We start from the raw sequence: 13,052 nt of genomic DNA on the forward strand, positions 1-13,052 counted from the left end.
GGTGATGTACACTGTGGATGTCCCGTACTGTAGCGCCTGGACACGTTTCCTGTCTCCTGGAATTGTTGCCATAATCACACTATGTGGCCCACGGAGAGTCCGTGCTACGACCTGCTATGTTTGACCAGCCTCCAGTCGCTGTAGTATTCTACCCAACGTCATCAATATGTGTTCTTTGAGCCATTTTCAGCAGACAGTCACTATTAGCACGTCTGAAAACGTCTGCACACTTACTTGTTGCACCGTACTCTGACATGCACTAACACACCGCTGTCTATGTGGACTGCTGCCAGCACCACCGTGTGACGACCGCAGGTCCAATGCACCGCATCGTCTTACCCCAAGGTGATTTAAAACAGTAAACCGCCCACCAGAGCATTGTTTCACCATGTATCAGCATTATCCTTAAGTAATGAGCGTGAGTGTAATATGTTAGCTAGAAAAATATTTTCCCGAAATTTCATTATTCTGCGTTAATTATTATTCGTTGTTGTGGTTTTCTCCGTCATTGTGTACCCACAAGAAACCTTGCAGAGTTTTCGCTAAAATGGAACGGCCAGCGCCGTGCCCGCGGTAGTGCGTGCAGAGTTGGCAGCTCTCAGTAGGGGTGGCCGCTGTGATGTCCAGAGGCGGCCGCACAGTGGTTTAGCAGCGGCGAGCGCCGGCCGCGGCTCCATTATCCGGGCCGGTATTTTTAGACCGCCTGCCGCCCCCACGCCGCCCCCGCCTCTCCACCGCCCCCGCCGCCGCCCCACCCTCAGCCACTTGACGCTGCCGCCAGGGGCGCGCTGGGCCGGCTCATTTCCTGCCGCGCTGTCTCCACCAGCATGCCCACCTTGTCAGACGTCTTTCTCCTATGTGGGCCTTTATTTCAACTAAGTCTCCGACCGGTCTTAAGACGCTTTGGATGTCTTCACATTTTTTTTCTTCTCCGGACACTTGCCCCCAAATTGGTTCTTTTGAAGGTATTGACAACAAGAGCATGGGGTATGTCACTAAAAACTAAGTAAGTTCATGAATTCTAGCAAGAATGACACAGGGGAGAGTGTGAGGCGTTATAGGCATGAGTCATCGACAGATGTCACCAGGTGACATGGACCTGAGTTACAGAGCTGCACATAGTTGTACTAGTAGGCGGCAGCGGTCAGCAGTTGACGGGCAGTGCTAGCAGTCGTAGCCAAAACAATGTTGTAAAGTTATATTTGTTTTATATGGGTTTTGTATGTGTAGTAATGAGCAGTGTGAGTGTTGCATGAGTGAAGAAGAACAGAAGTAAATGAAAATTGTTTGGTTCATTCACGAAGTACCAGTTAAACTATACAGGGGATTTACTATAATTAAATGTGCAGTCAGTTTATGGTACTAATAAATCGTGAGTAGAACACAAATTAATCGGTAATTTCAGAAGGAGTAATTTTATATTTGATACTTTTCTAAATTTGTTTATTTAGCAATTGCCATAGAAAGAAATGTTTTACTATGATTGGTCATTGAAGTAAAGCGCGGGTTAGCGCGGAATAATACTGCAACCTGATTTGCTGTTTGTGATATCAGCCAATCAGAAAAATGCAGGCTCGCGCCAATTGATGCTGGGAACAAAGCCTTTGGTGTGATCTAGGGGGGTCGAGGCTGAGGGTTCGAACTAGTAACATCTCATTGAAAGCAGCTCCGACGAAAGTACTGTAAAATCGCGGAAAAATGCTAATTACGAGTTCGCGAAGTAGTACAAAGTGTATTTAAGTGGACGGTATAGTGGAAGTAGTGTGGAATTTCGGAGTGTTGTGCGATCTAAGACTGGAACAGGTATTACGTGTAGAGCAGAGTGCACAACATTTGAGCGAGCATTTTCATAACTAAACGATCCGGTGAACTGTATTAACTTCGGTAACGGGTGTAAATACCATAAACTAGCTACGTGTGTGATTGTCGTGTGCGTGTGAACTTTACATTGTGTTGCCACTTAGGACGGACTTGGCAGTATTAACTGTGATCTTTATCGTAAAAATACACCTGAAAATTTACATTGCCAAGTTAAAACTTTTATTTCAGTAGCTAGCCACATCCCGTTTACCGGACAATTCCATGTATGTTGCGACCTGCAATAGACAGTAGTGGTCTAGTATTTTCTACTACAGCTTTTAGCTAGACAAATGAACATTGCTGGACTCTGGCAGAGCGGTAACAAGTAGCGTGCCGCGCCCCAAGTGTTGTACCTACTGGATAGTGTTACTACAAAACACGTTTTTTGGTCGTTAGTACTCTCTAGGGACTGGTTTTAGAATTACACGAAGGACAGCGCACTAGACACTATCGTAAACAATTATTGCCATTTTCTACATTGTTGATGTTAGACATGAGGTTTGATTTTGCACAGCGTTGTAAACGTTTAGCATCCTGCTCATTTAAGATCTGTACACGGAGGTGATGAAAGTGAGATGGCGGTAGTACCTCGTACATAAGGTATAAAAGAACAGTGCACTGCCGGAGCTAACATTTTTGCTCAGGTCATTCACGTGGAAACGTTTCCGAAGTGATTATGACCGCACGACGTCAATTAACGGACTTCGAACACGAAATGGTTGCTGGAGGTAGACGTATGGGACATTCCATTGCGGAAATCGTTAGGCAATTGAATATTCTGAGATCCACAGTGTCGAGAGTGTGTGCCGAGAATACCAAATTTCAGGCACTACTTCTCGTCACACTGAACGCAGCCGCCAACGGCCTCCACTTAACGAGCGAGAGCAGCAAAGTTCGCAGAGTGAAATAACCACAGAAATCAATCTGGGACGTACGGCGAACGGATCTGTTAGGACAGTGTGCCGAAATTTGGTGTTAATGGGCTATGCCAGGAGACTGGTGACTCGTCTGCTAGCAGCACGATATGGCACCTCTGCTGGTATAGCGATCATGTAGGTTGGACCCTATGTGACGGGAAAATCGTGACCTGGTCGGATAAGTCCCGACTCCAGTTGGTAAGAGCCGATGGTAGGGTTCGAGTGTCGCACAGGCCCCCACGAAAATTGGACCCAATTTGTCAACAAATGCCTTTGCTAACATCACGACATCGCCTGCAACGCCTCTCCAGGACAGGTTACTATGTCAGTTGGATAGTAGCCGGCTGGAAAACCGTGAGCTGCTCGGATGAGTCCCGATTTCAGTTGGTGAGCGCTGATGACAGGGTCAGAGCGTTAAGTGTGGCGTAGATAACACAAAGCGATGGACACAAGATGTCAACAATGCACTGAGAAAGTTATTGTTATCTCCATGATAACGTGGGCTGTGTTTACCTGGAACTGATTGAGTCCTGTGGATGTTCGGCTATTTGGAGACCATCTGCAGCCATCACTGGACTTCACGTTCCCAAATAACGACGGGATTTTTGTGGAAGATTATACTCCATGCCATTGGAGCATATTGTTCTCAGTTGGTTATGAAGAACATTCTAGACCGTTCGCCCGACGTGAATCCTATCGAATTATCGAACATTTATGGAACATAATCGAGACGTCAGTTCATTTACAAAATCCTGCACGTTCAACACTTTCGCAGTTACGGACGGCTATAGGGGCAGCATGGCTCAGTATCTCTGCGGCAGGCTTACAACGACTTTTTGAGTTCACGCCACTTCGAGTTGCTTCACTACGCCGGCGAAAGGAGTTGAGACACGGTATTACAACGTATCTCTTGACTTTTATCACCTAAATGTGTAAAATACACTGCGCAACATAATAAAAAAATCACTTTTAGGAAACCTCGTCATTGCCTCCCAGTACAATAAACATTTTTAAATTTCGGTTTAAAGGTGCCTACGACCTTCCTCTGTAACGATAGAAAAGCGTGGCTTCATACTTCACCCTCGGGCTCGACGACACTTCAAATGGCAAGGTGTTGACACAAGAGGAAAAAAAAAGGCTAGTGATCATAAGTTCATGTGACGTGTGAAGTCGGTTAATGACGTCGTATTGGCATCATATTTCACCACAAAAAATGGTTCAAATGGCTCTGAGCACTATGGGACTTGACATCTGAGGTCATCAGTCCCCTAGAACTTAGAACTACTTAAACCTAACTAACCTAAGGACATCACACATATCCATGCCCGAGGCAGGATTCGAACCTGCGACCATAGCGGTATCGCGGTTCCGGACTGTAGTGCCTAGAACCGCTCGGCCACACCGGCCGGCTATTTCACCACAATTCTGCCCAACGCCGCCGTGGACGCGCATCATAATGGAATGCTTGTCACAGACCATCTTACCGACATTTCACCCCTTCGTTTGAAGGCTCTTCGATGAAGAGCGAAATTCTTACGAGTGACCGAGGAAAACATTTCAGACACACTGCCGCTCATAATAGACATGAAAACACATCCGAGCGTTGCATAAAGGGCAGAAATGAAACCAGTGGGACGAGCAACTATAAGACGTCCTTGATAATCTTTAATACTTAAAGAGGCGCCGATCCGACTTAGACGTTTGACGTAGCGTTATAACAACTTTCCAATGCCCTCGTTATAGAAGGCAGCCACCAGTGCTTTCCGCCAAATCTCTACGCTGGCCTACAGCTCGTTGTCTGTGCCAAAATGTTGTCTTCATAGTCAGCGGTTCGTCTGAGCGCAGATGAAACTCAGACGGAGACAATTATAGGCTGTATTGTGGGTAATAAAACATTTCCAATTGAAAACTATGCAGGAACATCTTCATTGCCCCTGCAGAACGTGGCTGAGAATTGTCTTCAGGAAGAAAATGCATGACAGTTGTGTAATGTTGGCTGCATAGCTTCAGGTGAAATTTCTCAACAGGCCCTCGTACTTGGCGGGAGAAAATATTGTCCTAGATATCTTTATGTGCTCCCTGTGCGCTCAGAACTAAAAAGAACGACGTAATGCGATCGAGACACTACCCAACAACCCTGTGCAAAACATTTGATGAATTTTCACTGTGGTTTCCATTTCACGACCGATGGTTCCTTACTTTCCGAATAACACTCGTAGTTTATTTACTTTCATTTCCCTTTGCCTTGTTTTCATTTTATTGCCGCTTATATTTATATAACATATGTGGACAGTTAACCCCTACTTCGTAGGCCTTTTACCATCTTATACCATAAACAGAAAAACGGCTTTTATCAAGCAACATGCGATATTTACAAATCAACTGAGTGTCTTTAATGTCTTAAGAATTTATCTACACTGAAAATGGAAATCTGTGTTAGTTTCCTTCTAACAGCTTCTACTACAGAATTTGTTTAACTTGTTACTGGTGTTTGATAATACTCCTGCGCAATTTGATTTCAGTTACTGGTTATTGGTGTGTAGTATAGCAATAATGTGACAGATAGACTATTAAATACAGTACTAGCAAGATTTTCTCTACTGCTTTTAAATTTGCATCGAATACATGTAGATGACCTTGTTGTACAATTGAACTTGTTTTCACACTGGGAAAAACCTAAACTTTCTGGAGTAATTTCTGTAATTTCAGAAAAAGACTGCACACATAAGGAGTGGACGCCATCACTTAAAAACGGAGAAACAGCTTGATGTGAAAGTCTGAAAAGTTTAGCAACATGTGCGTTCCAAAGATTCTCGCTTTGAACAGGAAAATATTCCGTTTAGGTTTGAGTTACTTTTTGTTGCTCCTGTTGTTGTGGTCTTCATCCAAAGACTGCTCTCCATGCTGCTCTATCCCGTGGAACCCTCTTCATGTTCGAATAACTACTGCAAACTACATCCTTCTGAAAATGCTTACTGTTTCCATCTCTTGGCCTCCCTCTACCCTTTTTAGCCACCCCCCCTCCTCCTCCCCGTCACACACACACACACACACACACACACACACACACACACACACACACACTTCCCTCCAGTACTACATTGGAGATCCCTTGATTTCTCAGAGTGTATCCTACCATACGAGTCCTTCTTTTAGTCAAATTGTGCCACGAATTTCTTGTCTTCCCAATTCTATTAAGTACCTCCTCATTAGCGACGTGATCTATATATCTAATCAGCATGCTTCTGTGGTACCACATTTCAAATGCTTCTATCCTCTTCTCGCCTAAACTGTTTATCGCCCACGTTTCATTTCCATACATTGCTCCACTCCAGATAAATATCTTCAGAAAAGACTGCTGACCACTTAAGTCTATATTCGATACTAACAAAGTTCTCTTCTTCAGAAACACTCCAGGCTACGATTTATATCCTCCCTACTTCGACCATCGTCATTTATGTTGCTCCTAAATAGCAAAGCCTATCTACTACGTCTCGTTTCCTAATCTAATTCCCTCAGCATCAGCGGATCTAATTTGACTACATTCCATTATCCTCGTTTTGCTTTTGTTGAAGTTCGTCCTATATCCTCCTTTCAAGGACCTATCCGTTGCGTTCAGCTTTTCTTCCAGGTCCTTTTCTGACAGATTTACCAGGTCGACAGGCCCCTAAATGTTTTTTTTTTTGTTCTTCTTGAACTTTAATCCCTCCACCACTTTTTTCTTTGGTTTCCTTTACTGCTTGCTCAATGTACAGAATGAATAACTTCTGGTCTAGGTTACAACCTAGTCTCAATTCTTTCTCAACACTGGTGGACACTGAAGTTATAAGAGCAAGAAGGATAGCAAATAACCAAATTTGACTTAATACATGCTCACAGTACAGTAGGAAGCAAGTAGCCATAAGCTGGTTGACCATCGAGGAGAACTGAACTTGGATCACAATTCTAAAGTTCATTAACTGTAGTGTCGGCATACCGGTCTTCCGGTAACGAACGACTGCAACTGCTCAAGCAGCTTACCTTCGTGGAGCCAAGACACCTGCTCCGTTTTCTGTCACCCCCTACCATCATCGTACAAAGGGCCTGATGATGTTCACGTTCTGACCAAAACCTGTTACCACTGCAAATAAATACAGAGGGTTCCAAAAAATGTATCCACTGTTTAAAAGTCCATAACTTGCAAACTAATTGACGTAGTTGTCTCATTTTTGGTGAAAGTTCAACTTAAAGATATCACTGTAGGTGTTCGAAATGGTCACCATTAAAATCCAGACACAAAGGATGGCGCCGAACTGCAACACGAACTGCTGACTGCAACATGTTCAGTTGGATATTTGCACATGAATGTACGATGGATTCTCGAAGTTCATCAAATGTGCGTGGCTTTTGTCGATAAACGACGTCCTTTAGTGTTCCCATAGGTAAAAGTCCGGAGGAGTTAGGTCTGGGGAACGTGGTGGATACTCCACAGCACCTCTACGGCCTATCCATCTTCCTGCTAGATTTGGTTGTGGACTGGGGCACCATCTTGTTGAAAGTAAACTCTTCCGTCTCCATACAAGTCTCGGATGGCAGGTAAAATGGATGTCTGAAGCTTCTAAAGGTACACCTCACCGGTAACTGTGCCGTCAAAGAAGAATGACCCAATCAAGCCCCAGTAAGACAACCCACACCACACATTTACTCCTGACAAATTCACGGCTTTATCTACATGGACGTTCGGATTTTCGGCGGCCCAATAGATGCAATTGTATCGATTTACTGTACCATTGAGTTTGAACTGTGCCTCATCAGACCACACAATCATCTCTGCAAACTCTTCATCGTTGCGCACCATGTTAGTAAACCACTCGCAGTACTCCTTTCTACGATCTGGGTTGTCCTCGTTCATTGCGTGTAGCAGTCGTGGAATGTAGTACTTCCACTTTGCTGTCTTCAAACTTCGCCGAACACTTGAGCGACTCACACCAGTTTCACGGGCACACAGTCTCACCGACTTCTGTGGTGAGCGAGTGAATTGTTGTAACACACGACGAGAGTTAGCTGGCCTTGTTACTGTTACAGGTCGTCCAGATCGTTGTTTGTGTACATCTTTAACACAGCCTTCAGCTTCAAATTTGTCTCGAATGCGACGAATCGTTAATCGTGTCTGTGGCTCTGTTTGATACTCTTTTCGCCATTGCCGTTGAACCTCTTAATGTTTTCGTACGTAAAATACCATTTTAAAACTGACTTTCTTTCATCGAATGTGAGCCTTGCGCCAGCCATGTTTACTCGAGTAACTAGGTGCAACTAAAAACAAAACACTGACTATCTGGCGACTGTTATCTGTTAAAACAAAACAACGCAATACAATGCTTGTCTGGCGATTGCCGGAACTACAAACTACCAAAGATGAGACAACTCCGTCAAATAGTTTGCCAGTTATGGACTTTTAAACAGTGGATAAATCTGTATTTTATGGCGGTCAAGACTCTTTGCATTGATTTTTAATACACGAGAAGTATATTGCGTTTCTCTTAACTACTTTGTGACATTCTGTTGGGATACTAATCGTTTGCACATCCAAGCGTCGCGCTTCATGTCAATTAGACGTTTGTTGCTTGTCCCTCATATGGACACGACCGGACAGCTGCTTACATTATCACGCCGCTTCTGGGATTCGGGGAAGCGTGCCGGTCCCATATGGAATACGCCAAGGGGATTAACGACGAGGTCTCGTGTTCCGGCAAGACCGGACGTGATTTTTAGGCGTTTTTCCAAGTCCGAATAGGTAAATATCAGACTGAGACTCACGTCCCGCCTCAGTTTCACTATTTGAAAGCTTTAAGAAAGCCCTCGCACACTATCATATGGGAGAACGCTAGATGCAGACAGTTGGGGAAACGAATGATGGAAAGTAGGACATCCGCCATACTCTATCACTAAGACTGCCAGTTCCAATAATTACAGTGGGGTGCCAATGTATAACACTCATCATGAAATATAAGAAGTTTTGGTGTTAGGTCTAAGTACTCTACATTTGAAATTATTTTTGAATCTTATTGCTTCTACAGTAAATTAGTTTATATTGTTTGTTAGACAACAATGTATAATTCAGTAGTGTTTTTAGACCATCACTTCAGGATTCTCTAAGAAACTGAGCAGTTCTGGCTGTCACAACTACCTATGTCAAGTGAAGTATGGTGTATTATATCCATAAGTTCGGTGAGCTTTTCAGTTATCATTACATTTGTAAATAGTGTATTCCATGTTTTCACCTTTAAAGAGGTCCTTAATTATGAGTAGGGTTTCATTACAATTTTTCAGATGTTGGCTAAAGATACTAACAGTGATCCAGAAAAAAGGCCAGAATATGCACTCTCTTGTCACATTGTCAATATAGTGGGCGAGATATTGCTCACACAGAAGGAATTTCACAGTCTGCAGTTCGGAATTAAACAACAACACGAAAAAAATAATGAAAGTCTCAAAACCCAGAGAGAAGTTCAGAGCTGTCGAAAACGCATAACATCCTCTAGAGCAGACGGAGAAAGGAGACAAATGCTAGTGGAAAACCGAGGAGCCGGCCAGTGTGGTCGAGCGGTTCTAGGCGCTTCAGTCTGGAACCACGCTGCTGCTGTGGTCGCAGGTTCGAATCCTGCCTCGGGCATGGATGTGTGTGGTGTCCTTAGGTTAGTTAGGTTTAAGTAGTTCTAAGTTTAGGGGAATGATGACCCCATAGTTCTTAGAGCCATTTGAACCATTTTGAATCAGAACCGAGTAAAATCGATAAGGCTGATTACGAATATGTATAGTATAGTGGGCGGCCTGTATCTACCCGTACTCTACAGCGAAGGTTCAATGAAATGTGTCTTTGATGTGCCGTCGTCCTGCCAATAAACAAAAACGTCCCTCAGTGGTGAAAAAGAAAGGACTACAATGGGCCAAAAAGTTCAAAAACTGAATCGTGGAGCACTAGAAGAAGAGAAATAAACTGTAACGTTATCCTACTCCTTCTTTTACGATAACAGAGGCTTCAGAAATTGACATGTGATTTCATTTCAGCTCTGCCTCTCTGACGGAACAAGTATCCAAATTCTGCAAGGCAAAACGGAATTTGTGAGACACAGTAGCCATGAGTAGTTCCAAGAAGATTGCTTAGTCCACCGAGTCAAGCATTCTCCATCAGTAATAGTTTGGTCTGTAATAAGCAGCAAAGCAAATGGTCAATTTTACATTGTGAAATGGATGACGCGTCGAGATCAGTACTGGTCAGCACCGGTAACTCGGCTTCTTCCACAGGTGAAGGAATGGTTTCCCGATAACAATGTACGATGTTGCACCATTCCACAAAGTTAAATCAGTGACTAAGTATTTAAATGAGACGGGAATTCATGTTCTGGACTGTCCAGAAAATATCCCAGGCATGAACCCAATTCAAAATGTCGGACATGGACTGAAGAGGGAATCGTGAGATACACCCACAAATAAGATCTGACTGGTGGGAAAACTCGTCAGTGCGTGGCATAGAACACTGCATTTGGAGAGTATAGGGAGAGTATATGAGAATGACAAGGAGAATTAAAGGTTATATCGCTGGTAAAGAAGGGCGTACGAAATACTGAACACCTTGTTCGTCGTCATGATTTTCAGTAAAATTTTTTGTCTTAAACATTTTTTCCTCATAAAATAATGTAGTAAGGTCACAGAAATGTAATATTAGTGATACATAACGTTTAAGTTCATGAAAAATGACGGAGAATAAAGTTACATAACAAAACCGCCTCGTCCATTCAGTGAGTATAATAATTTGGTACCTCACCGTAACATATTGACCCCGTGAAGATCCGGGTTAAAGGCCACCGATACTTATCATGTGTGAGGCTTGGGGAGGTATTCGACTAATGAAAGAAGAAAGGTTAACAGCGAAAGGTATGTGAGGCTTACGATCATGTTCATTTCAGCATACTCACTATGATCGACGTTGTGAGCTATTTTGAAGCCCGGTAGGTGTTGATGTGTTGTACAAGTGCTACTACCTACTGCGCTCCAACATAGCTTGTAAGGGCGGGAATTACCAATCGTGCAAGATGATGTAATAAAGCGAATAATTGTGAAAAAACAGCCGAGGTGGAAAACTTCAAAATGTCTTCTTACAGATATACGGCTACGGCACTCTGTATGGAGAAAATGTCAGAGATTGAGGAATATACGGAAAGATGTATGGAAAGGACTGGTGGTAAAACTATCAAAAACAGGCCTTGTCTATTAAGACATAATCCTTTTCGTAATGATGAAGTGAAAAGTACAGGCCTTTCTCGCTTACGACGTATTCCTTTTCGTAACGCCTGAGCTGAAATACGCTTGCAGCGGTTTATTGTCTGAAAAGTTAGCTATACATGAAAACCACACACACACTAACGGAATGATGAACTCATTACTGTACTACAGTAGTGTTCTTACTCACCTGACTTCGACGTCGACGTGTGGTATTCATCCTCCATTAAGTTTATCGACAATGTATGTTCATACTGAATATGGAACAGATCTTTATTTTAAAGTATGCTTGTTATATTGTTTGAAGATTCTATTAGTACAAGAGGCTAGGCGATATATCAATTTCATATCTGGCAGTCTCATACTGTAATTGAAAAATTCTCAGTTGCGAAAGAAGTGAGAAAAACACCAGATGGAGTGTAAAGTACCACGCAGAGCCGTGTAGAGGAAACTGTGTCCTCCAACGACAGAAGCTGAAGATTTAAAGTTTGAAAAAGCCGTCGGTGTCGCTACAAGGGCGCAGCTCCCAGTTGGCATATTTATTCGGCCATGAATTATACGGGGCATGTTTTCGACACCGTCCAGCAAGTTCTGCGGTGATAAATCACGGTTTCCGTAAGCCCGGAAATAAGTTTTTAAGTTCCGTATTACTTAGTCTCTAAAGTATTCTCCGAAAGAAGTTTGCGTCGGGATAGGGAAAAAAGCTGTACCGACTACGTCGCTGTCCCGCTCACAAGACGTATGGCTGTTTACTTAAGGTGTCAGGGTGAGTGGTGGGGTGCAAAGGAGGGGGGGGGGGGGGGGGGGCGGGAAAGGAGGACAAGCGCTCGCGTTTGCTATCACCTGGCTCGGTATCCCGTTCAACTGTTGGTGACTACCCGGCCTAGTCTACAACCTCTGATGTATCTTCATATATTCTCCACCACACTAGCACTAACTATTCTGTATCATGCACGATGCGATAGAAGAAAAAGAAACAGGATAAGAATGATGTCAAGAAAGCATTTGATTCCGTAGACAGGCAAATAATACATAAAATCATTAAGGAATTTCCAACTGAAACAAAATTAGGAAACATATATAGCTAATCTCTAACCAATACGATATCTGAAGTTAAGATTTAAGGGAGAAGTATCTCAGAAATTTGAAATAAAAACTTGTTACACATGTGGAGGGCTTACCACATTTACTATTTGGAAAAAATCATAGGGCATGAAAACAAATGCAATTTAAGCATAAATCCTGGTTTTTACAGCCGATATTGCAATACTTGCCGAACATTTAACAGTAGTAGTCACTGAAATAAATTTTCTGGGAACAACAGTGAATACAAGTAGTATCACAATTTCAGGTGAAAAAACGAAATTCATGATAAATATAAAATTGCATCTTAATAGGTAGACAGACCAAAAGGTAAAATACAACAAGTTCGTAAATTCAGAAATCTTAGCATGGACTGCGCAAATGAGAAAATAAATAGAAAGAAACAACATCAAAGAATCAGAAATAACAGAAAGTAACCTTTTTAAGAAACTAATACTAAATTTGGAAAGCCTTCAAAGTAGTGTAATAGTACTAGTTATGACCAAAATCGCTAATGTGAGCACTTTTTGGCATCAGACAACAGGCATCAGTTTTGGTTTCAGCGTTCCCGAAATTGCACTTCCGGTACGCTGAAGCAATCTCCTTGTAATTTTCAAGATCACTGACCTTCCTTCCCCATTTCTTCCCCGCTTTTCCTTTGGCCAGTTGCGAAATGTCAACGTCATCAGCCGGTAATTGCAAGTTGCAAGGCCCCCCTGCTCTTTGGCAATTTGTTCTCCATTCTAGGTCTGTGATCTGCAGCAACAAGATTAGGGTTTGGCTATTTGTTAAAACATGTATATAATACTTATAGTCAAGTATATATAATACTTGTAGTCAAGTCTTCGAGTTAAACACTCCTAAAATGATTTCAAGGAATCCAGATACTGATGGCTCCATTTATACAAATATCGGTATTCTGACTGTCCACTC

The sequence above is a fragment of the Schistocerca piceifrons genome, chromosome 1, assembly GCF_021461385.2.
Source record: "Schistocerca piceifrons isolate TAMUIC-IGC-003096 chromosome 1, iqSchPice1.1, whole genome shotgun sequence".
Taxonomy (NCBI): domain Eukaryota; kingdom Metazoa; phylum Arthropoda; class Insecta; order Orthoptera; family Acrididae; genus Schistocerca; species Schistocerca piceifrons.